General features: G+C 41.7%; 1 protein-coding gene across 1 annotated transcript in view; it reads left to right on the top strand.

Annotated features, from left to right (window-relative positions):
• The window catches only part of AFG2A (AAA ATPase AFG2A), a 353,318-nt gene extending 327,379 nt beyond the window's left edge, over nucleotides 1-25,939 (top strand). Inside the window, exons 16-17 of the transcript XR_013358870.1 lie at nucleotides 24,920-25,036; nucleotides 25,832-25,939. The gene's annotated coding sequence lies outside the window, so the exon portion shown is untranslated. The remainder of the gene's footprint in view (nucleotides 1-24,919; nucleotides 25,037-25,831) is intronic.
• Nucleotides 25,940-26,152: the final 213 nt, after the last annotated feature.

The following is a 26,152-nucleotide window of genomic DNA, read 5'->3' as shown; positions in this document are numbered from 1 at the left end:
AATTCTTAAGCTCAGATGGTTTTATAGGCTAAAATTAATTCAAGTCTCCAATCCAATCATTGTTAGGTTATTGAAACTATTTCTGAGCATAAAGAAAAAGTTCTCCCAATTCCTGCTCTGACTAACCTAGTGCCAACCCCCTTTCACCAGCTACATATCTGTAAAAGAAGTACCTTTAAAAAATTACTACTCAAAAGCAAATAATTTAGCATATTAATAGATCAAAATAGAAAACTGCATTCAGTATGGAATTCAACATTCATTTCTTTTTTTTTTTTAAGGCAAAGGTAACATTAACATGCTTAAAATAGTAATACTAAACCAATGGCCTGTAACATGATTAAATATCAGAAACTAGGGCAATCGTTTATCATTGTTCTTTGAGTGCTAGTGCATGAAGTCATACAAGGGAAGAAGGTAAAAACCCCAAGACAAACTGAGGGGTTATTATGTAACTAGTATAGTCTCAGACTTCACTGGCTCTTACAACAAAACAAAGGCACATTTCCTTTCACACCCAGTTTATGTCTTTAAGTTTTCATTCCCCTCTAACCAAAAGTTCACTCTACTGGTTTTACTCCTTCAAATACTGACTGGGATTCCACTGATGAATACTTCAGTGTTTGTCAAGTACATATTGCCAGTAGCTTAACACGATCTTTGCTGCCCTCCTCTATCCCACAATCTTCCCTATGTAAGCTACTCCTCACTCCTGAGCCTCTGGTGCTAGCTCTTAACAAGCCTCTCCAGGTCACCAGCAATCCCCTATCACTCTGTCCTGACTTTGGGCAAGGACCTTGCCTCAATGTCCCCAGTGCATAGGCTAAGGCCAGACCATAGATTTTTACAAAACTACTACTAATAAGGAAAAACTATAGGGACACCTGGGTGGCTTAGTGGTTGAGCTTCTGCCTTTGGCTCAGGTCATGATCCTGGGGTCCTGGGATTAAGTCCCTCATTGGGCTCCCTGCAGGAAGCCTACTTCTCCCTCCATCTATGTCTCTTCCTCTCTCTGTGTGTTTCTCATGGATAAAAAAATAAAATAAAATCTTAAAAAAAAAAAAAAAACCAATTACAATGATGAAAAGAAAACATTTTAATTTCATATTGGATATCAGTGTTCCTAATGTCTATATGCATATTCCTCCATGGGCATGTGCTCAATCTTGCTCTATCTCTTCCTACCACCCTGTTCAAAGACCAGCCTATCACATACTAAGTGTCCACAGAGGAGGGGACAGAGGTAGGGTGCTGGACGTAGGATCCATGCCAATGGCCAATGATTTAATCAATTGTGCCATGTAGGAACGGGTTAGTCAACATACAGAGATTTGGGGAGGGTGGCTCAGAGAGCATGGAAGCTCTGTGCCCTTTCCCCACATCTTGCCTTATGCATCTTTTCCATCTGGCTGATCCTGAGTTTTATCTTTTATAATAGATCAGAGATTTAGTAAGTAAAATGTTTCTCTGAGTTCTGTGAGCCACTGTAGCAAATTCATCAACCCAAAAGAGTGGGTCATGGGAACCTCTGATTTATGGACAGTCATAAGCACAGGTAACAAACTGGATTGATGATTGTCATCTGAACGTGGGTGGGTGGGGGATATTGTGGTGGCTGTAGGGGGAAGTAGTCTTAAAGGACTAAGCTCTTACTGTGTGGGAGCTGACTCTCCATTACCAGGTAGTCCTGGAATTGAATTGGATGGAGTTAATAGCTCAATGATTGGAAGAAAACCCCCCACATCAGAATCGATGTCAGAATCATATTTGTTTTTTTCTAAACTTCTGAAAAGGAGTGTCAAAAAAATTTATGCCACATTAACTATGTGGCCGCAATAATTATTACTGCTGCTGATCTTCATATAGTAATTATATATACTATTTTATTATAGGAAAGTATTTTGTTTCCTGAATTTTATTAGTTGTTCAAAAATTGTCTGTAAAATGCACATGGTCAAAATCTTTTCTGCAGGTTCTCATGACAAACAAACTCAACAACATTTAGATTTGGAAGCAAGTTATATAAGGTGATTTCACCATAATTATACAACTTTGTTTTCCACCACTCCTAAACAATACCTTCTATATTTGCTAAAAATTGTGAGTTTAGCTTTTACTTGGTTTGCAATGAGAAACTCATGTTCTGTTCTGAGTTTGATGGTCTATAGAGCTTTTCTCATTTCTAATCTCTTGGAATCCTTTTAGCTAAAAGTATCTCTTTTCTCTCTCTCTCTCTCTCTATCTCTCTCTCTCCTCTCAACTGTTGATACCCATCAACAGGCTGGTATTTGCATGAAATATCATAAGTACTGTGGAGTGTACTTGGTTGGTTGTTTGAAATGGTCTCAGTGGTGGCCTACATTTCATAAGATTAAGATACCAGAGCTTTCCTGACATAATAAAGATGAAGGAGTTTAGCCCTAGATCCTGACCTAATAAGTGGCAGAGCCAGGAAAGATAACAGGCCCCAGGCCCTGAGGCAGGCTTGGCCTCTAATAGAAGCACACAAAGGTGCTCTCTGGCTATAGAGAGAAAGGCGGGGTAGATGGTACTGGGCTGTTAAGTGGAGAGATTTGATGGAAACTTGGGACTATTTTTCTTAATGAAATAGGAAGCTCTGTTCTCAGCTGAGTATGGGGATGGAGGAGGAAGTGTTGGAGGTTTCGGAAGAGAGTAAATGGCCCATAAAAGTGTAGTAAGACGGCGGGGCAGCACTAAGCTCCCACAGAGGTCAGTGGTCAGGAAATTAGAGCACAAAGAATTTCCTGTCATTGGTCAGATTCTTATATTTTACCTTAAATTCATACTATTTTTATAGCTTTCTTCCACATTTCCCCCCCTCCATCTTATTTTAGCATGTAACAGCCTAAAACCAGTCCAAATTTAAACCCCAATTTCCATTGTAAGTGAAGGAAAATCACTTGGCTTCTGTGCCAAATAAAAATTTTTAAAAATCCTTTTTTATTTGCATATTTCCACAAAAAATTTCTATGGGCTTGCCCCTTCCAAATAACTCCTCAGTAGGAATTCCTCAGAAAGCTAGATGAGGGTGATCACTTGAGTGCAAACGAGTCTATTGGCTGATTGTTAGAGGATCATGATTAGCCACTTCAAGGGCTCCTACTCAGCCCTCTTGGGTTCGGTCAAAAGGGAAATCCGGTCCCATGTCTCCTGGGTTCACCTTTAACAAATGGCCACTTTATTACTCTACAGAGCTCCCATTTTAGTAAATAAAATGTTTAGTAAAAACTAGGACTTGGAAACATCTGAGTAGATACAGAAATGCTAACATACATTTTCAAACATTTTGTAAGTCATAAAGACCCAAACTTTTGTAAAATGTTGAGACATTTGGTAAGTTTTCTTACAAAAAGCTGGTGAAAAAATATCACAGTGAAGTTTTAGCACAGAGCCTGAAGAACAGTGAGGATTTTTCCATTGGCTTCTGAGCTAAGTTGTCCTTTTCACCTCTTGGGGTGGGTTAAGGTTCATCCCCACAGAGCCCACCAGCCCTGGAAATGGTCCAAGAGCTCAGAATCACAGGAATTCACCCATCACTCTGGGCGGAAGTTGTCTGTCATCGCCACCCCATGTCAGGTTTCTCCTCAGGTCTCCTGAAGAGAAGGTCCCCATGTGCTTATCTCCTCTGCCTTCCCTGGTGTACCAGCGAGGGTGGAGAATGAGGAGGGTCTTTCCACTTCCCACTGAGTCTGGATACCACACTTCATGCCTTTCTTTTGTTCTTCCTTTGGTTGTGCTTCGTTCCTTTACCATGCAACTAACTGGCCGGCTCCTGTGGATGAAAGGTGAATTCCATTAGGAAGCACACTGGGAAAGAAAGTAAAAGAACTTTTGGCGAAATCACAAAATGTGGATAATAATATGCCGACTGGAATGGAAGACTCAACCATTTCACGGGGGTGCTGGGAGAACTAATTAATGTTTGTAAAGGCCTTTGAGTTCCCTGGGAGGGAAGGTGCCACCAGAGTGCTAAGCATTATTGTGAAGGGATTATGTGCACAAATACAATACCAGGAGCCAGGATATTACTAAAAATAAAGCAGAACTTTCTGTGAGGAAGGTAAGGAAGGAAATGCCTCACTGAAAAAAGCTTAACTGTCTTTTAATACAAATGCTTAGGCCACCGGGTAATGGAACAGCAAATCTGAGATTCTATTCTAAGTAAAGGATTATGTTTTCTCGGCATTGTCAAGGTGGGGTGGAACAAAACAAAATGACTGCTTTACCCAAAAGAGGGTTATAGTCTTTGAAAAAGAGATTAAGAGGATGTTGGGCTATTGCACCGTGCAGTCCATCCAGGAGGAACAAGGCAACAGTAAAGCGAATGTGTGTTTGCACTTGAAGGGAGGGGAGATGTGAAAATTAAAGAAAGGAGAGTGTTTCAAATTGAAATGAAAAAAAAAAATGAAATGACTATTACTGACTGTTCCCAATGAACCTAGTGATAATAAAGCTTGTTAGAAACCTAGATGCATTTTTGCATTTGCTTCTCTCGTAGACAGCTGCTCAAAACCCTAAGTTTGAAATTACAAAAGTAATATATCCTTGCTCATGTGTTCACAGAGAATGATCACATTAACTGTGTAAAAACAAAACAAAACAAACAAACAAAGCCCCTCTACTTTGCCCATATCCTAAGTACTACATGCCAGATTTATGGGTGGCTTCTACAGAGCTTTAGCAGTCCCCGGTAGGCGTTGGGTTAGCAAAACTCAGAGCAGAAACGGGAATGACAACTGTCTCCTTTTCCTCAACCTCTTCTTTCTGACCATTTCCTTCTCCTCCACCTGCTTTTTGTAACAAGCCCTCTGAGGTCTGAAGCAGATTAGCAAACAAATAAATCCTTTAATGTCATGGAATACTTTCCCCAGCATAAATGGGATTAATCTGCCAACCCAGCAAATTCTACATTTCAAATACCTCAGCTGCATAATAAGCCATTTCTGCCAATCCCCTAATTTATGGCACAAAGGTCATTTTATTTTCATGTTTGCATTGCTTAGACTTTCTCCATTCTCCTTCCCATTCCATCTCCAACTCTCTGTTTTCTACCTTTGAAACTGCATTTAGAAAAGCATCAAAGAACACACACAGTACCCTGGGGTTCTCAGAGAAGGCAGAGAGTGAAAGAATGTGGAACACGAACCACCTTCCACCAGCCCAGAGGAGCCATCTCCACAACCTCCCGAGGCACCTTCATTCTGGCTTTGGCTGCGGAACTCTGAGTGTGGGGACCAAACATCATGGCCAAGCATGAGGACTATATAGCCATAAGTCTTTGTTTGTCAAAAATTGTGCTATAATAATGTGGAAACCCTGGGCTGGTTCCATAGACCAATTTGGACATTTTAAGAATTAGAAATGGGTTGAGTTTTCTACAAGTAGAGAAGGCAAGCAAGCAGAATGGCCTCTGACCTTAGAACTAAAAGATATTTTTAACAATTATTTAATTCAGGGGATCCCTCAGTGGTTTAGCGCCTGCCTTTGACCCAGGGCGTGATCCTGGAGACCTGGGATCGAGTCCCACATGGGGCTTCCTGCATGGAGCCTGCTTCTCACTCTGCCTATGTCTCTGCCTCTCTCTTTCTGTGTGTCTCTCATGAATAAATAAATAAAATCTTTTAAAAAACCAATTATTTAATTCAATGACTTGCCCAGGGTCACTCAGTAAGAGGTAGGGACAGTTTGGTGGATCACAGCTACACCTTCTGCCTGCCAGAGCCATCCTGTCCTTACCACACCATACTGCTTCCCTAAGGAAAGGACTACCATGCCGCTCTTACTCAGGAACCCAAGGGGAAAAAGACTATTTTGGGGGTATTTACTCAAAGCCATTGGGTAAATTCTGACTCATATTAACATTTCCCTTTACTCACCCTTTGAAATCTGAGCAACATGAGTCACTGAACTATTCTATCCTCTTGGTTGATGACCAAAGGGAAATGCTTCATTTTAAGAAGTAGGTCCTCATAGCTGTTATGGATAAATTTCTGAGAGTCACAATGAACAAAGAATGACGAATAATGAAGCAGGAAGATCTCTGCAGCTGTGGGCCCCAAAAGTCCTCATGGCACGTGAGCCAGAGAGACTCCTCTTTCCTGAAGTACAAGGTCTCCATCAGTCCTCCCGGTTAAAATAGTAGGAACAATGGGGTAAGGAAGAATGAGAATGTAAGCATGTTTCTAAAGAATGGTCATGACATCAGGACATTTTATTTCAAAACACCAAAATAGAATAACAAATTAAGAACAGCAACACACAACAAAATGTGATATTAAATTAGCAATGTGATAGACTATATATCACATGATACCCTTTATATAGTTTAAAGAAAAAGTTTAAAATATGTGCAGTTTAGGAATATAATAAAACTATGTAGAAAGAAAAACAAGGAAGTGAGTTCAGAATTCAGGATGATGGGTGGGGAAGTCAGGGATCACATCTGTGGGGGAAGGTATGATTAGGTATGAGTTATTTTCTGGTCCTATTTTTGTTTTGAGAGATGGGCTCATAGATGTTTATTACATTATTAAAAATACCTAAAATAAATTTAGACCAAACATTCACAGCCCGATGACAGCAATGTCTCATGAATCAAGGATCTTGATTAATCCGATTGACACACACCAAATTAAAACATTTTTACTTGTATATCATTTTTATGACCATTATATTAGTTTCTTAAGACTGCCGCAACAAACTGAGTGGTTTAACAACAGAAACTCAGTGTCTTTCATCCCTGGAGGCTCTGGAAGTCCAAAATGAAGTGTTGGTTCCTTCCCAGGGCTCTGAAGAGAAATGCTATCCAGGCCTCTCTCCATGTTTTGCAGACACTGTCTTCTCCCTGTGTCTTCACATCATCTTCTCTCTGTGCTGTTTCTGTGTCCAACTTTCCACCTCTTTGAAGACACTGGTCATTTTAGATTAAGAATCTTTCTACTGCCTTCTTCTGAACGTGATCACCTCTCTCAAGATCCTTTGTCCAAATGAGTCACATTCTGTGATTACTGGGGTTGGGATTCAACATATCATTTTTGGGAGGACACAACTCAACCAGTAACAACAATGTGCAATACTTGACTTATTAGGATCCGTGGCATTGGGAAGGAAAGAAGAGAGTTACTGTAACTCTGTATTAACAAGGTAGTTTTTAAAGTTGGTTTTTTTGTTTTGGGGTGTTTTTTTTTCTACTTTGGCACTGCTGGCTGAAACGTTGTTAATGGAAGAAAGTGCAGAAAGATCACTGGAAGACTCTAAGAGTTAGCAAGAGACAGAGACAGAGAGAGGCAGGCAGAGAGAGAGGGAGGGAAGGAGAGAGGGGAATCTTTTTCCTTGAAAGTCTTTTGAATTGATTACAAATTCATGCACACCTCAAAGATATTGTGGCTTTGGATCCAGACTACCCCAATAAAACAAACATCACAGAAAAGTGAACACTGCAATAAACTGAGTCAAATGAGTATTTTGGTTTCCCAGAGAAAATAAAAGTTATGTTTATACTATACTGTGGCTAATTAAATGTGCAATAGTAGTCTGTCTTAAAAAAACACAATGTACTGCCTTAATTAAAAAACACTTTATTGCTAAAAAGAGAAAAAAATTACTTTCTTGCTAACCATCATCCAAGCTTCCAGTGAGTCATCATCACTGATCTCAGATCATACAGATCTAATAAAAATGACAATGTTTGAAATATTGTGAGAATTACCAAAATGTGATACAGAGACACGAAGTGAGGCAGTACTGTTGAAAAAATGGTACCAAAAGACTTGACACTGGGTTGCCACAACCTTCAGTTAATTAAAAAAAAAAAAAAAAAAAAAAAAACACAGTATCTGTGAAGCACAATAAAGGGAAGTGCAACACGAGGTAGGTCTGTGTAGATTACAAATCTTTAAGCCCATTTTGATTCATTCTCTTAAACTGCTGCTAAATCCAACTATTCTCTCTTTTAAAAAAAATTTTTTTAAAGATTTCATTTATCTATTTGAGACAGAGAGAGAGCACAAGCAGGGGGAGCAGCAGAGGTCAAGGGAGAAGGAGGCTCCTCCTAAGCAGGGAGTTCGGATGCAGGGCTCAATTCCAGGACCCTGAGATCTTGACCTGAGCTGAAGGCAGATGACTGAGCCACCCAGGCGCCCCCCTGGGTATCCTTTCTAATATGCAATCTCTATCAACATTTCAAATGTGCCAGCCCCTCTCTTTCTGGAACCAGTTTATAACGAGTTAGATGTACAAGGTTGCTTATGGCAACATTGTACTAACAACAACAACTAGGAAAGAAATACTATCCTAAAAGTGTACCAGTAAGGGAATGGTTAATAAGTTATGGTATATCCATTCTGTGCAAGCATAAGAATGAACACAACAGAACTAATAATAAGAGCCCAGTGATGATTGAGCATTCCCTACGTGCAAGCTCTGTGCTAAGTGAACTTACAGTTTGTCCTGTTTATTCCCAAACACGTGGCTTATTTGCCCCATGAACCATTGAGGGAAGTGGGAACTAAGAGACTTGAGAGGCCAAGTAACTTGCCCAAGATCACATAGCTAGTAACCTAGCAGAGCAGGACTCAAACCAAAGAAGAATATAAATGAGAAAAAAAAAAAAAAAAACTTTGGAAAATGTGTACCAAAGTGTGAACAGCGGTCATCACTCTAAAGCAGAGGAGGTTATGGTCAAATTTCCTTTTCTTTCTTAAAAATCCAAATCTGGGGAGCCTGGGTGGCTCAGTCGGTTAAGCATCTGGCTTCGGCTCAGGTCACGATTCCAGAGTCCTGGGATGGAGCCCCGAGTTGGGCTCCCTGCCCAGCAGGGAGTCTGCTTCTCCCTCTCCCTCTGCCCTTTCCCCTCTCATGCTCTCTCTCAAGCTGTCTCGAATAAACAAATAAAATCTTAAAAAAAAATCCAAATTTGTGTCTCTCAGACCCATTCCTTCCTTCCTGTCTGTTCCCATTGCTCCCACTTAGATCCAGGTTTCATCATCCCATGCTTAGTGTACACACCAGCCTCCTGATCCCTGCTTTCCTCTAAACATCCTGCATGAGCCTGGGATCACCTCTTGCCTTCTAAGGAAGTCCAACTCTTCAGGCTGGAACTACCTAGCCAGCGCCTAACAACGTTAGGCGTCATCAGAGCTGCTACAAGAAGCCTCGTCTTCCTCCTGCCCCTCCCCATCCATGTTTCTACCACCGGGGGGTCCTTACATAGTTTGCCCCCTCAGCCACCAGGCCCTTTTATCCCTTCTCCGCTGAGCTGAGGCCTTCAGCACACAGCGCAAGACCTCCCACTCCATGAAAGTGCCCCTTGCTCTTTCAGCCTTCAGCATCCTCTCCTTTCCGCGAGCTCTCGTGTCATCCGCACGATTCATTTTGGCACTTCACTTCGATGCTCTTGTATGGTCATCTTACTGTTTCATTTGTGCTTTTTTTTCCTTGTTGGATAGTAGCTCAGGAAGGCAGATAGCACTTATTTTCCTTTTTGAAAACTCTGTACCACTCAGCCCTGTGCTGTATCTCTACGTGGTGCCCAAGAAACATATATTTAATAATGCCAATGAATTAAGGTTACTATATTTAGAATAGCAGCTTTATGGGGGCACTTGCATGGCTCAGTGGGTTAAGCACCTGCCTTCGGCTCTGGTCATGACCTCAGAGTCCTGGAATCGAGCCCCACGTCAGGCTCTCTGCTTGGTGGGGAGTCTGCTTCTCCCTTTCCCTCTGCTACTCCCCCTGCTTGTACTCTCACACACTCTCTCTGTCAAATAAGTAAATAAAATCTTTTTTAAAAATAGCAACTTTATGGATAGTGTCCACAAACAAAATAATGAATAATTTACATAAGGTAAGATATGAAGTATAAATTTTGCCCCAGAGTAAATTGACCTGGCATAGGTTTATGATGTAATGGTCTGCTGTGCTTCTATTCCTGCAATCCTCTAAACCTTATGCCTCATCTGAGGTTCCCACCCCAGTCTTTGAGGAGAGGGAACAGATAGGATGATGGGTTAGTAGCTCTAATCAGTTTAATATGTTGACTTTGGTATCCTAGCTTTCTCCTGTGACTGGGTTTCTTTCTACCTCTTTTCCAACGGGCATACTTCCTGCTTCCTACCCTGATCCTTCAATGATTGACTTTCCCACCCCTGAACTGAGCCCTCTCCATGACTGAGGCCCCATTTCAGCTGCAGATTTCCTATGTCACCAATCTGCCTGGCTGGAAATCTACAAGAGCTTGTACCTGGAACTTTCCTTGGATTTTGGACTAGGTTTGAACCTTTAGTTAATGGCACTTAAATTCCATGCACACTTTCCTGATACGGATTTATCTCCTGATTAATACTTTGGATTCATGGGATTCATAGCAGAGAATTATTAGAATCTCAATTTCCAAAATGTTGCTGTGAATAGACTCGGGATTATATAAGATCTTTTCTTGATGAAGGAAGGCTGGTTAGCTTGATCACTGGGAGAAGATAATCAGAGTTAGGTCAGGGTACAGGCTGGTAGGAACAGCAATGTTGAGAAGGGAGCAGATGCCAAGCCCTGGCTTCAAGTCTGAACACCAGGATGGTGGTACATTCCACTGGGGCAGCCCTCACTTTGGTGACCTTGACTCTCGGCCACCTCCACTATCCAACTCTCGAAAGTTGAAAGAATGTGTAGAAAACTCTCATTAAAGTAGAAGGAACCAAAATATCTATATGGCACCCAAAGTGCTCCTGGACCCCTACTCTAAACATTCAGGATCAAGGTCATTCTGCTGAGGAGAAGGCAGCCAGAGCTGTGGTAAAGAGCTTAGACTTCACATTCAGACCATTCTGGAATTTAATCCCAGCTCTTCTGTCGACTTCCTATGGGATACCCAGTAAATCCCCCAACCTCACCAATACAAATTTCTTATCCTGTCCTAGGAAGACCTGTTTTTACCAAGAGTATTTTGGATACCAGATGTGTGGGCTTTCTAGACCAAGCAATTATCTGTGGGTGCCAACAGAGTGTCCTACAGTCCATTAGATTCAGACACTAACTACTTGAATTTAGCACAAATCCTACAGGCTAAGGGCTCATCCCATAAGGTTGCCCCCCATTTCAGATACCAATTGCAAGTCTGGGTCACTTGTATTTCTGACTGAATGACTGGCTATAAATCAGAGATTCCCATGACCACCTCCTTAGATTTAGTCATGTGCTAAAATAGCTCACAAAACTCAGGAAGGCATCTACTGACTACCACCAGTTTATTAAAAAAGCATATATAGCTCGGGGTTAGCCAAATGGAAGAGACGCATAGGGCAAGTTATGGAGGAAAGGGAACAGAGTTTCCATGCCCTCTCCAGGCCCACCACCCTCCCAACACCTTCATATATTGGCCAACCCTGAAGTTCTCTGAACCCCTCTGTTTGAAAAAGGGAGCCCTCCATTACATAGGGATGATTGATTAAACCATTAAGCCATCGGCCATTGTTGATTAACTCAATCTGCAGGGTCTCTCCACTCCCCAGAGACTGAGGGTGTGGCTGAAAGCTCTGTCTAATCACATGGTTGGCCCCTTAGGCAACCAGCCCCATCCAAAAATTACAAGGATTTTTAGGAGGTGGCAGGAACTGGGATGGAATCAAATATATATTTCTTATTATACCCAATATTATACTTGGAAACACAAAACTCATAAAATCTACCTTTTAAGGTTGTGCAGGACTAAAGAAAATCATGTACATAAGGTGTGACCCAGGTTTGTCTTTAATGAGAGGTCATTGGCCTCTCCTTCCCACCTCCCAGCCGGGGCTCCGAGCACAGGGCACGGCCTCCCTGAGTGTACATCCTTCTGCCCTTTATACACATCCTGTGGACATATGAACAATTCAGAAAAGCTCTTCTGCGGCAGCTATCACCTGTTCCTTTTCACAGGAATTATTTACGAGTGTTTGACCTGACGTGGATTTTCTATTTGTGGTTGCTGTTGTTTCTGCAGAGTCCCCTCTTTCTCGGGAATGATATTTCTGGCCAATGGCAGCATATCCATCATTTTTCTGAACTTTCTAAAGCCTGTTTTCCAAAATCCAGGACTCACGTCAGCTCGGCCTGATGGTCCTTTTCCTCTCTTTGACCCAGAATGACGCAGTCAGTTTTTCCCTAAGATCCTGGAAGTTACACAATAGCCATCAAGTTCTTTGTCGTCAGAATTAAGTCAAGAATAGTAGTTCCCTTGTTGTTTCCTCTGTCTTTCTGGTGACGAGAGTATTATGAAGACTGGCAAGGGCTTAATACACGGTTTAATTCTAGCAGAACAAGACTTCTAGTAAAATCTGAACCTTTGAAACTGGTCCCCATCATCACCCAATTTGCCTGTTTATTATCTAGTATTAATAAACCATTTTCCCACACAGCTTTCACAATAATAAACCAGTGATGGCTTACATTTATTGTGCATTTTCAATGTGTGTGCCAGGCACTTGCTAAGCACTTTTAAGAACATCATAATTTTTAAGCTTAAAAACAACCCAACGAGGAGCTTGGGTGCCTCAGTTGGTTCGGTGTCTGCCTTCGGTTCAGGTCATGATCCCAGGGTCTTGGGATCGAGTCCCTGAATTGGGTGCCCTGCTCAGTGGGGATCCTGCTTCTCCCTCTCCCTCTGCTCCTCCCCCTCACTTGTGCTCTCTTTTACTCTGTCTCTGAAATAAATAAATAAAATCTTTAAAAATCCCAATAAACAAATATATATATATATATATATATATATATATATATATATATATACACACACACACACATACACACAGTAGAATATTATATAGCATTTAAAAAGAAGGGAATCCTAGGGGCATCCAGCTGGCTCAGTGGGTAGAGCATGTTGACTCTTGGATCTTGGGATTGTGGATTTGAGGTCCATGTTGGGTGTAGAGATTATTTAAAAATAAAATCTTAAAAAAAAAAAAGAAGGGAATCCTGACATTTGCAACAACACAGATGGAACTTGGGGACATTATACAAAGTAAAATAAGCCAAACAGAGAAAGACACTGCACAGTATCACTTATATATGAGATTTTAAAAACAAAACGAAATGAAAATTCAAATTCATATAAACAGAGAGTAGAAAAGTGGTTGCCAGGGGCTGTGGGGTACAGGAAATAGGGAGTGATTGGTTAAAGGGTACAAACTTTCTGTTATAAGATGATTAAGTTCTGAGGATCTAATGCATAATGTGGTGACTATAGTTGATAACACTCTATTGCATAATTGATATTTGCTAAGAAAGTAGAATTTAAATGCTCTCATCCAAAAAAAAAGAGGCAAATGCACAAGATGATGAACATGTTAATAGACTCAATGGAAGGGGGGGATCCCTGGGTGGCTCAGTGGTTTAGCGCCTGCCTTCAGCCCAGGGCATGATCCTGGAGTCCAGGGATCAAGTCCCGCATCAGGCTCCCTGCATGGAGCCTGCTCCTGCCTCTGCCTGTGACTCTGCCTCTCTCTCTCTCTCATGAATAAATAAATAAATAGATAAATAAATAAATAAATAAACTCAATGGGGGGGGTCCTTTCAAAATGTGCGTGTATATCAGATCATCACATCATATGCTTTAGATACCTTACAATTTTGTCAATTATACCTCAAAGATGGGTGGAAAACACTATAAGGTAAATGCAGTTACTAGTTCCCATTTTACAGATATGGAAACTGAAACACAAAGAGATTATGTAACTTGCCTGTAGTTGCACCTACTGTAGGACAGCCAGGATTCTAAACCCAGGGCCTGTCTTAGAACCATCAGATCCCTATTGCTTCTCTCACTTGGGCTCTAACGCTGGCTCCCTCACTCACTAGCTTTGTGACTTTGGAAAGTTGCTTAATATCTGTCTCTCAATTTCCTTGTTTGTGAGAATGAGAATAACAGTATCAACTTCACAGGGACTGTTACACGAATGAAATGAGATCACATTTGGGGCAGCAGGAAGCTTCTCTAGCAAACAGGTGCACACGGGCAGCAGCTGTCAGGACTCCGAGCATCCCTCCTACTCCTGCCACCACCGATTCGCTTTGCTCTCAAGCTGCTCCTTTATTCACACGTTCATATTTCTGTTTTGTTTTTTGTTTCTTTATCTGAGAGAGAGACAGAGAGAGAGCGTGCCCGTGCACGAGTGGTGTAAGAGCAGAGGAAGAGAGAGAATCTCAGGCCAACTCTGGCCTGAGTTGGGGAGCCTGTCACAGGGTCCTATCCCACCATCCTGAGACCATAACCTGACCCGAAATCCAGAGTCAGCACTAAACCTACTGAGCCACCCAGGCGCCCCCCACGTGTTCATATTTCTGAAGCCAGATTCTATCTTATAACCAATGTATGCATTTGATGAGATTTAGCTTTTCTCCCCAAAGAGCTATTACTTGATGGTATGTCTTTCTAAAAATGGCATCTCTGAATCATAGAAATATAATATTTCCATGTATTTCTTTTATTTGTCTGGCTGGTTTATTGAGAACTTAAGGGCAAGAGGCATTTCTTAATTTTTTCTGGGTTCTCTCAACACCCATCACCAAGCCTTACATACTCTAAGTCCTCAATAAATAGTTACAGAACACATGGATGTTTGTCAAAGGGAATTCAGCTCTCTGTGTTGTACAGAGTAAAATATACTCCCATGGGCAGCCGGGGTGGCCCAGCGGTTTAGCGCCGCCTTCCGCCCAGGGCGTGATCCTGGAGGCCCGGGATTGAGACCCATGTCGGGCTCCGTGCATGAGGCCTGCTTCTCCCTCTGCCTGTGTCTCTCTCTCTCTCTCTCTCATCTCTGTCATGAATGAATAAATAAAATATTTAAATATATATATATATATCCCCATGGCCCCCAAGTGCCCCCAAGGTGGGCAGGGTATATTTTCCTCCAGGGTCTTTGCACCTCCCAGCAGAGTGGGCCCCTGGGCGCTTCCCAGAGGGATTTGAGAAAATAGCAGCCAGGACAGCCTCTGTGTCTACAGAGCCTTTCCCAGTCCTGCCTTTTATCAGGAAACATTAAAGCAAAGGAGACCGAGAAGCCAGAGGTCAAAAGGAAAATTGATTTGTCTGGGCCACGGTGCTGAGCTCCAGCTCTACGGCGAGCCCAGTACGGGAGATCAGCAGAACTGGATTCTGTTCTCCTAGGTGTGAGGGCAGGTGTGTGTGCTCGTGCTTCCACACCCTGCTCCCAATTAGGACCTGCTGATGCAAATATCTTAAAGGGACTCTATAAGACAGTTAATGCATTCAGGAAGTGGCCTTGCTAAGCATGCAGCTGTCGGGACCAGGCACAGGTGGAGTTAAAGCATTAATTGTTGGGAACAGAGCATGGGGATGGTGTCCTGGGGCTGCATCCGCGGTTGCCAGCCACGTCCAGCCCTTTCAAGACTTATATAGCTACAGAGAGGGAGCAAGTGAACACATTAAAACTAGTCTGGAAGTCAGTCTGCTAAATTGCAAACTGGAGATAACCTTTCCCCTGAAATTGAGAAAGTTTCTAAATTATTGTTCTGTAAATGAGTAAAGTGATGGCTTGGCTCTGAGAACATTTTTAAAGATTTCAAAGTTGGAAAGAACAGATTGCTGAGTTGTATCTTCCTCCAGGATTACCTGCCTTTTTTTTTTTTTCTTTTTTTTTTGATAGAAAGGTGTTAGAAGCAACATTCATGTGGAACAAAGTTCTGCAGCATGTCTACTGTTTTATAAAAACTCTACAAATTGGAGTTTTGGATGTTGAAAAAGAGCAAGCATTGTCCACCTCCACTGTACACACTGAAACTTCTCTCAGGGTTACAGGGGCTTTTTGTTTTCTTCTCTGGTTTCTGTTTTGATTGACACGGCCAAATGCTGTGCTGCTTTTCTTTGTGTGTTGATAGAATTTGAGATATACTTCTCGATGAGCTCCACTCTCCCAATAAAAGGGGATGGATCTATTTTCTGCTTCTTAAGTCATGTAGCTCAGGTCAAGCGCAGAAGCAGCTCAAATGCTCCTCACAATGGGAGTGACTCGTGGGGGGTGAGGACAGCACCCTCCCCCCAATCTGTTAGGGTCTATTTGCTTTGGTAATTAGTGGAAGAGTCTTTTTCTGGACTTCTTCTTATTATTATTTTTTTTTCTTGGCTAAAGATTTACATTTTCACCTCTTCTCAAATGTTTATCTTGGCCTTTGCTTGTCCATCCTGTAGGTGACTGTATTGTCAACTGCAGGGGCAGTGTCCCCTCTGGGTTCCACATGCCAGGTGTCTCTGGGCTGTACAGCCACTGCTGGGAACTTACTGGTACACGGGAGCGATTGCCTTTCTCGCCCACCACGCCATTTCTTTTCTTCCTGATGCTCTTCTGTCATGCCCTGGGTAGTTCTTTCCTCCCTGCTCTTTGGCTTTCCCGCCCACCACAGCTCTCCCCAAGACCCTGCATCTCTCCTTGGAGGAGACTCGAACCTCATGACAGACTTTGGAAAAGAATTAAAGAGTCATGTTTTCTAGAGTGTCTACCTTGGGACGTTAGTTCTGGGAGATGCTTCTCGATAGAAAAGGTTTCTGGTCATTTTGAGAAAAGCCCCATAACAGATCTCACTTTTGGATAGTCAGCCTTGTTAGTCAAGGTTAAAATAAGCATGGGAGAAGTCCTGTGCTTAAAAAATAATGAACCAACCAACCAACAAACAACAAAAATGAATGACATTTCACTTTGTCAATTCTACCCCAGAATTTCCCAGATGATTTGTACTCGGATGTTTCATACCAGTGGCTTCTAGAAAAGACTTCTGGCATTGCTGTCCTAGAGCATCCCAGCCACCTGCGAGGCCCAAAGAAGCCATAGCAATTTAGCAGAACTGTTTAATCAGGTTCCAGAGAGCTGCATGTGATCTCAATTATATTTAAACTTTTACATTGTTGTCCTAAAATAGATGGCCCTTAGAAATCAAGGTGGATTATTAATCTTCAAGCCCCATTAAGTGGAGACCATCAGGCCCATACACATGAGAAAAGGCAATTGCTACACTGGACCAAATCTAAGCAGTGAGATTAGAAATAGGCAAACTCGTGATGTTGTGGACTAAGGTCCCCTGACCCAAGAACAGCCTCTTGAGGAAGCAACACCCAGTTCTGGTCCTCAGTTGCATTCACGTAATGAAACTTGATTTGGTCAATGCCCTCAGGAGTGATCGGTCTCAAAACAACTGACTCCCATTAAGAAACCACACACACAACACCAAGTGTTGGCGAGGATGTGGGGTAACAGAAATTCTCATGTATTACTAATGGGAATCCAAAATGGTGCAGCCACCCTGGAAGACAGTTTGTCAGTTTTGTACAAAACTAAACATACTCTTACACTGTGATCCAGTCATCATGCTCCTAGATATTGACCCAAAAGAGTTAAAAACCTATATTCACACAAAAACCTGCATGCAGAGGTATATAACAGCTTTATTCATAACTGCCAAAACTCAAAAGCAACTCAGATGTCCTTTAGTAAGTACAGGGATACATGGTGGTAGATCCAGACAATGGAATACAGAGAGCTAGAAAGAAAAGAGCTATCAAGCTATATAATAAGACATGGAAGAAATGTAAATGCATATTACTAACTGAAAGAAGCCAATTTGAAAAGTGTATATATGGTATTATTCCAACTCTATGACATTCTGGAAAAGGCAAAACAATAGAGACAGTAAAAAGATGAGTGGTTGCCAGAGTTCAGGTTGGAAAGATGAATAGGCAGGACACAGATAGCGTTGCCCTGGTTTTAGGGCAGTGAAACTATTCTGTAGGGTATTGTAATATTGGATATGTGTCATTATACATTTGCCTAATTCCGTAGAATTTGCAACACCAAGAGTGAACCCTAAGGTAAACTTTGGCCTTTGGGTGATGATATGTCAAAATAGGTTCCTCATAATAAAAATACCACCCTGGTTGGGGGTGTGGACAATGGGGAAAGCTCTACATGAATGAGGGCAGGGGGTATATGGGAAATATCTATTATCTCCCTCTCAACTTTACTATGAAACTTAATATTGCTTTAAAAAATTGTCATAGGGATGCCTGGGTGGCTCCGTCATTAAGCATCTGCCTGTGGCTCAGATCATGATCCTGAGGTCATGGGATCAAGTCCCTGCTCAGTGGGGAGCCAGCTTCTCCCTCTTCCTTCACTCCTCTTCACTGCTTGTGCGCTCTCTCTCTCTCTCTCTCTCAAATAAATAAATGAAATCTTTTTTTTAAAAAATTGTCTTAGGGCAACCCAGGTGGCTCAGCGGTTTGGCGCCGCCTTCAGCCTAGGGCGTGATCCTGGGGACCCGGGATCAAGTCCCGCACTGGGCTCCCTGCATGGAGCCTGTTTCTCCCTCTGCCTCTCTGTGTCTCTCATGAATAAATAAATAAAATCTTTAAAAATAAATAAATAAAAATAAAATTAAAAATTGTCTTAATGAAAAAGAATGCAACTCAGAAAAAAAAAAAAGAAAATTCACACAAGGTCGACATATAAACCAGAATGCTGATGATGTTCAGAACAGAAATGCCAAGGGTTGCCACGTGGTCACATTAACTGATCAGTACATTCTCTTACTATGGGAACAATGCACAGAAGCCAGAAATTACAATCACAACATGGCTTTGTGAAGAAGAAATCTGAGCAAGGGAATTTCATTGGATAGTAATGTTCAATACAGGGTTAGACTTGATAAATAGAAGGATAATTACACTGACAGATCCAGACATATCTCTCCCCTGGAGTTGCACTGAAACATTCTTCCTATGAGAAATCCCCTTGTTCTACATTGAAGATCACACCTATCAGGGGAAGAGACAGAAAGTTTTCAAATTAGATTCTAGGCCTTTCAGTACCCACATTCTAATTGTCTGAGTAGTACTTGATTTTTCTCTAGAACATCTCTACTTGACATTTCCAAATAGTTGATCTGCAGATGACTGGTCCCCAAAACTACTCCCACTTTCAGAGACTTTTTTTTTATATTTGGGCTACCTCATTTCATCCCATGTATCCTGACTACTTTATGGTCCAGCCTAGCTGTCTCGACCATTTCCTTAATTCAGATGAATTGACCATTTTGCGGAAGGTAGACATATGTCTACCTTTGTTTGTCTTTGTTTGTCTTTAATTAAATTTAATTTAAATATATAAAAAAAAAAACTGGTCTGGACTGGTCTGCCTTTGGTAGAGGCCTGAGCAGAGACAGGAGAACATACAGATAGTGCTCCCTATATTTGCCATTCAGGAACTTCTCAAACAAATAACTTTTGCCCCCAGTTTGTTATGCTTCTTGGGTTAATTCAAGGCAATTCAGGTCAACTAGTATAACAAATATTTGCTTGCCAAGTGTTATGGACTGAATGTCTATGTCCCCCAAAAATTGGTAGATTGAATTCCAATAGGATATTATTAGGAGGTGGGTCTTTGGAAAATAATTAGGTCATAAGGGCAGAGCCCCCATGATGGGACCAGTGTCCTCATAAGAAGAGAGCTAACCCTCTCTCTGCTCTCTACCATGTGAGGATACAAGACAAAAAAGTCCCTCTGCAAACCAAGAGGAGAATTCTCCCCAGACACTGAACCTACTGACACCTTGACCTTGGATTTCTCAGCCTCCAGAATTGATATGAAAAAAAACCTTTGTTGTTTAAGCCACCCAGTATATGCTCTTCTGTTATAGCAACCCGAACTAAGATCCCAAGCTCCTATTATGTCTAATAGTGCTGTCAAGGAACTAGAAACAGAGAGTCAGGAATTCTGACCCATGTTCTAGGATTCCACTCACATACTGACCTTAGCAAATAGTTGTCAAAACATCTCTGAGTGTGCACAAATTCTGCACTGAGCAATTGAAAATACTTCCTCCCATCTGTATCATTCTATTTTCCTGTCACACTGTCTCACTTCACCCTTGTTTTGTTTTTCTCCCAGTACCAGACCTGGATGCCTCAAACTTTTATCATTAACTTCTATAACCGCTCAGTCTAAAGTCATGGTCCATCACTCTCCATCCTCATTTTGCTTTTTGAAGCACTCATTATCAAAAACTATTTTACTCATTTGTTAATTGGTAGTCCCTGTCTTCCTCATCTAGAAAAAGTAAGCTCCACGAAGGTAAAGACATTCATTGCCTCTTATAAATGGTGATACTCCAGAGTCCCTAGTCCCTAGAGCAGCCTTAGTATGCAATAGGAGTTTAATCAACACACACTATAGGGAAGAGTGACTGAGTCAGTGAGACTTGTAACCACCATCCCTAAAAGCTTCAGTCAGAACTTGATTATCTACAGAGACAGGGAGTGCACATTCTGTGACTCCCACAAGATAACATTTCTAGCAGGTGGTAGTAGGGGTTGCTATCTGCTCTGTCAAATGAGACACACTCAAAGTGCGTGTTCTCTCAAGACCAGGGGAACCAACTCAGCCATGGAAGTGAGGGACTGGCAGGAACAGGTGGGTCCTGATTGACATGGAGCTGAGTGGGAGCGCAAGTGAGAACTTGCCTGTGTTTTGCTCAAGGGCAGGAAGGTTTTAACAAGAAAGAGAGGAAGGAGAATGAATTAAAGATAAGGAACATGATAGAAAAGGTAGTGTCAGGGATGGAATAAAGATTTATAAAATTTACCATTCTAGGGATGCTTCAAAGACATCAGAGTCAACCCTCTACCTTTACTCTCCTCTACAACCACCCTGATGAGTGGCCATCTTTTCCTAGAACAACTTTGCCTCATGATGGGAAACTTAATACCCAGTGTTACTAATGGCACCTGACATTTATTGAAAACCTACTATGTGCTGTACTGGGCTACCAGGAATTCTGCATAAGGAGCGCACTGCATTTTGCAGGGACTATGACATGAATAAGGGCTCCTCTCATGATGGATCATGGGGTGCCACCCCCTGGGGTAGGCACGTGGTAATCCGTGGCAAAGTTAAACCCCGAAGTTCCTCCGTAAAGTGATCTGACCCCTTGACATCCACCTCCTTGTAACTTCCACCTAATGGCCCTGACTTTGCCTGCCGAGACCCTCCAGAATGCCATCAGCCCTTCCCTTTCCCATGCCCAGCTCCTCTACACACATACCCCGCTCACTGATTCTTGAGCTCTTCAAAACATAAATTGGTCAAACCACTTCCGACTTAAAAACCTTCAGTGGCTCTTGAACCAAAGGCCAAATTCCTCCCATGGTTGTTCCTAAGGCCTGTGTGACCTTCCCTGCCTATCTCTCTACTCCCAACCTGAGCCACTCTCTTTGTCACTTGCTTCCCTGAAGCCACACTATCCTCTTCTAGGGATCCCAAACATACCAAGGTCCTTGCCACTCAGAGCCTTCACATTCTTACACCCTTCCTTAGCATCCTCTTTACCTCTCTCCTTATATGTTTATTCCTTCTCCGTTTTTAGGTCTCTGATTAATATCATATCCTCAAAGCGGACTTTTCTAGCCATAATAGCTAAATATTCCAATGGCATTTTCTATCTCCTGTGATCTTTTCTATCTCATTTTCATGTTTATTTCCTTTCCAAGATTTTAAAGCTCACGTTAAAATAATAATAATAAATCTGCTTACTTGTTTTTACCATTTTGCTCGACCCAAATGCAAACTCAAGAAGACAGATACTGCCATCTTTTATACCACTGAATCCCCACTTCACTCATAGAAAGCATTCCACGAATATTTGGTGAATGAGTGAATGAATAAATGAATGAATGAATGCTAATAAGTCGACTTTTGATGGGCCCCTAGATAGCTTTAGAATGGGGGCTGGTTGCCAGAGGAACCAACTGTATGATTAGAGGGTTACGGCCTTCAGCCCCACCCCCTGAGCTCTGGGAGTGCAGAGGCTAGAGATTAAGTTATCCTTATTGGGTCCATTCTTCTCCCAGATAAAATGTGCTCAGTTCTTTCAAATGTTCTTCATATGCCATGGTACTTCTGGCACAGAACAAGTTTTCTACGTTATCCCTAAAGTACAACTCTCCGGGTGTAATTGAACTTAAACAGAATACAGTGGGATGGTCTTCTCCCCTTTCTATCCATGCTGGGGCCCAAGAATTAGCTTTTATTAGGGGAGGTGGTTGAAAGAGTTAAAAAACTGCCCTGTCTATACAGTAACCTCAGATTTTGCCTAGTAGTAGTAGTACAACTAGTAGTACACTAGTTAATATTTATTTACTTTTCACTAGTTAATATTTGATAACAAGCTAACTCTACTCCCCACCCGCTAAAGCCATGATCTGTACAGCTTGCCATTTCAGTGGTGTAGATACTCCCACCATGGCTGATTTCAAGCTACAAAATGAGATCACTGGACATAGATTTGGGGAGAGCTGCTGCCATAGAGTTGGCTCCAGTACACCACTGCTGCGCCCCCAGCTCCTGCCCTTCCCCCACATTTCTCGACTCCCACACAGACCCACAATCTCCCATGTCACTGAAAAACATCACATAAGAGAACCCACACATCAGTCTATGCAAACACTCTGAGTTTCTCCATAAACTTATTAAAAATTCTTTGTTTCCTTTTTCTGACCAAAATCAGTGGGCAAGAGACAAGTAGTTCTTTTGTTGTTGTTTTGGTTTCTTTCTTTCTTTTCTTTTTTTTTTTTTTTTTAAGATTTTATTTATTCATGAGAGACACAGAGACATAGGCAGAGGGAGATGTAGGCTTCCTGCAGGAAGCCCGATTCAGAACTTGATCCCAGGACTCCAGGATCACGACCTGAGCCAAAGGCAGATGCTCAACCACTGAGCCACCCAGGTGACCTGTTTTGGTTTCTTTTATTCACTACATTCATTTCTTTTTCTCCTTAACTCTCCCAACAGGTGGTACAACTTAAAAAGGCATAATTTAGCATCAGGCTCTTCAGTGAGTGTGTGGTTTTCCAGCACATAGGGCTGTGATGTCATTTGAACACCAAGTGGTGTGTTTCTTCTTCTTCTTCTTCTCCTTCTCCATCTCCTTCTCCTCCTTCCCCTTTCTTCTTCTTCTTCTGTTTCTTCTTCTTCTTCTTCTTCTTCTTCTTCTTCTTCTTCTTCTTCTGAGCATGCTTCGGAACTATATTTACCATGTTTTTTATTTGGGTCATTGGGAAAAGACTGGCAATTAGTTATTTTGGCAAAGTTTCAGTTATGCCTGAAAAAGGAACACAGACTTAACATGTTATATAATCACTCTTAAACCACCTCTGGGAAGTTCTCCAAGCCCTGTGTGTCAGTCTCCATTGTGCATGTCAGGACATAACCTCTATAAGAATTTCCATTTTGTGAAGCAGGGTGGGGAAATGCTGTGAGACAGAACTGAATTTAACTGTGAGGTTGACTTGTTATGGGAGAAGTAAAAGGAAGAGTTTATCTTATCCTGAAACCCACACATTAATCCTTAGGCAATGCTGGGGCACAGACTATCTTCCCAACCACTGGACTCCATGTTGTAAAGTAGATTTCCTGTGGAATCCACTTGTTTCTGTGGGTGATTTTTCATTTTTGTATGGTAAACTTTTTATTTAAGTGTAACTGTAACATGCTTATGAAAAAGTGCACAAATCATAAACCTGCAGCTCAATGAATTATCACAAAATGAATAGACCTATGTAACCACTTCCCAAGGCCGCAGGAAAAAAAAAAAGAGAGCACTACCAAAAGTTCTCATGTGTTCCCCCAGGTATTGCCTCCCCACTTTCCCCCAAATGTGACCACTCACACTTCTATGGAAAAGTTTTCATTTTACTTCTCTGATTCTAAATCAAAGTTCTAATTTTTTCCCCATAATTGTCTTAAAGAACTCTTTTTCATGTTTATGAACTAGAGATTGAGAAATTGGGGAGCACATTTGGGGGCATCACTGAATCAGATGTTGAAATCTAGTAGAGGTCAAGGCCACCTCTAGAGCATGTAGGAAACTGAACATACATTTTTTGCAAGGGTCCTGTCTATACAAACAATTTAACTAAAATGTGTACTACAGGATTCATAGAGCCATATGAGGGATAGTGATTTATCATAAAGATTTATAATAGTGGTTACAGGACAAGTACTTAAGTCTTTGTTTATTGTCCAATTGATGCATCTGGAGAGTTAGTACTGTCCGGGCACTATTTATTCTGCTTCAGATCCAAGAAATAGCTCTTCCTGTCCTTTATTGTCAATGCCTTGCTTCTGGCTAATTTTACATCTCTTACCACAAGAAAAGATAGCAATGCTGATATTACTCACAAACTACCTGGCTCTTCTGAATCATGAAACAATATAACTCTTCTTGCCTGTTCCTAATTCTGTTTATTTAATTCTGGCTACATCATTACTTGTGATGCTGCATCGTTTACCATGTCATTCCTTTTTTTTTTTAATTAAAGATTTTATTTATTCATGAGAGAGAGAGAGAGAGAGAAAGAGAGAATGGCAGAGACACAGGCAGAGGGAGAAGCAGGCTCCATATGGGGAACCCGATGCAGGACTCGATCCCAGGTCTCCAGGATCATGCCCTGGGCTGAAGGCGGTGCTAAATTGCTGAGCCACCTGGGCTGCCCTGCCATGCCATTCTTAGATACTGGCTTCCAATGACACTCTCCAAGTTATTGTTCTTTGTTGAGATGCTTAAGAATGCAAGTATTACCCAAAGCATGCAGGAAATTGTGAATAATGATTCATTTTTTTGGTCGTGTTAAATCTGCCATTAGGAATTTTACAACATTCACATAGAACAATACATCTTCCAATCATGTTTTCTTGAACTATTTAAGGCCATAGTCATCACATTTGTAGGATGTGACTACCATGTTGACTGTCCTTCTGCTTTCTCTACGTGGCCACCAGCAGGGAGGATGAGTGAAGCGCCCATGAGCAGAGAGAGCATAAATGGTTCCATTCTCAGGGTCATGTTTACACTTTATCTTGCACAGGTCAAGATGGGCCCAACGAGTATTAATGTCACCACATCATTAGGAGGCAAGAGAAGACATTGATCAGAAAGATCTATTGGCTTTGCTCTGCAAGGATCTTAAAAGTTCTTGGATGAGGTAAGTGCTGCCACCTCTGGAGGAGTGCCTAACATGTAGGGTGTGGCATATAGATTGTCCTCAGCACCAGCAGTACACAAAGTAAAGGATGCCTGCCATGACCACCATTGACTTCAGGTGATTTAGATCAGAGGCAATACCATAGTTGGAACACAGATGGGAAGAACCAGTGTGCACAGGCTCAAATGTGCAGCTTAAGTCCAAGAACCCATTGCTGATCCCCAGTAGTCTGAAGTCCTGAACTTTTCTTATGTCTGACATGAGTGAGAGTCATCTAAAATCAGTGTGTCCATACCATCCTTCTGGATGATCCCATAACATGGTATTTGGTATTTGGTATATGGTATCAGGGCCCCATAATATTGCCATAGATGTGACCCCAGAGTTTCTTGGGGCCTCTGGTCAATCCCAAGAGCAAGGTAGAGGATCAGAGAACACCTAAAGGGAAGGATGGAGTACATGAGGGTACAGGCCTGAGCATGGGTCTCTGTTTCTGAATGGATCTGCAGGCCCTGGGTGGCTCTAGACACCACAGGGAGACTTAGATATTTTCAAAGAATGCACTTCAAAGGGTGGGGGCTCCTGAGGCTTGTGGTCTGGGAGAGGCGCTGGGCTTTCATAGGTATAAGGAAGATACTGATGTTGATAAGATTACTAAGGCAGGGCCTTTTATATTGATTTTCTTACTCCCAAAGTCTTCCCCTAGACTTCCTATTTCCTGAAAGATCTGCTATGGTACCAAGGGAGAAAAAAAGGGTGTGCTTATGGCTTTTTCTTTCTTTCTTTTTTTTTTAGCGAGAGGGTATGACACTGCAGAAATTGTCTATGTCTTAAGGGTCAGTCTTGGCTTCCTGCTAGATGCATATCTTCAGGTATGTTATTAACCGTCTGGTTTCTTTATCTATAAAATGGACATAAAATAATACACAACAAAACACACAAGACGTTGTCAGAATTAATAGGAGATAATGTGAATGCAAAATGTTTGGCAAACTGGAAAGGACTATCCAAATATAAACTTGTGTTTTTTTAATGTTTACATGTACTAATTGTTCAGCTGAGTTCTTTCAATTCACTCTCCTTTGAATCATAATTTTAGAATTTATGCCAATTATA

This window comes from Canis aureus, chromosome 20 (genome assembly GCF_053574225.1).
Source record: "Canis aureus isolate CA01 chromosome 20, VMU_Caureus_v.1.0, whole genome shotgun sequence".
NCBI classification, from domain to species: domain Eukaryota; kingdom Metazoa; phylum Chordata; class Mammalia; order Carnivora; family Canidae; genus Canis; species Canis aureus.
Note: the sequence above shows the minus strand (reverse complement) of the source record. Positions and strands in the feature narration are given on the sequence as shown.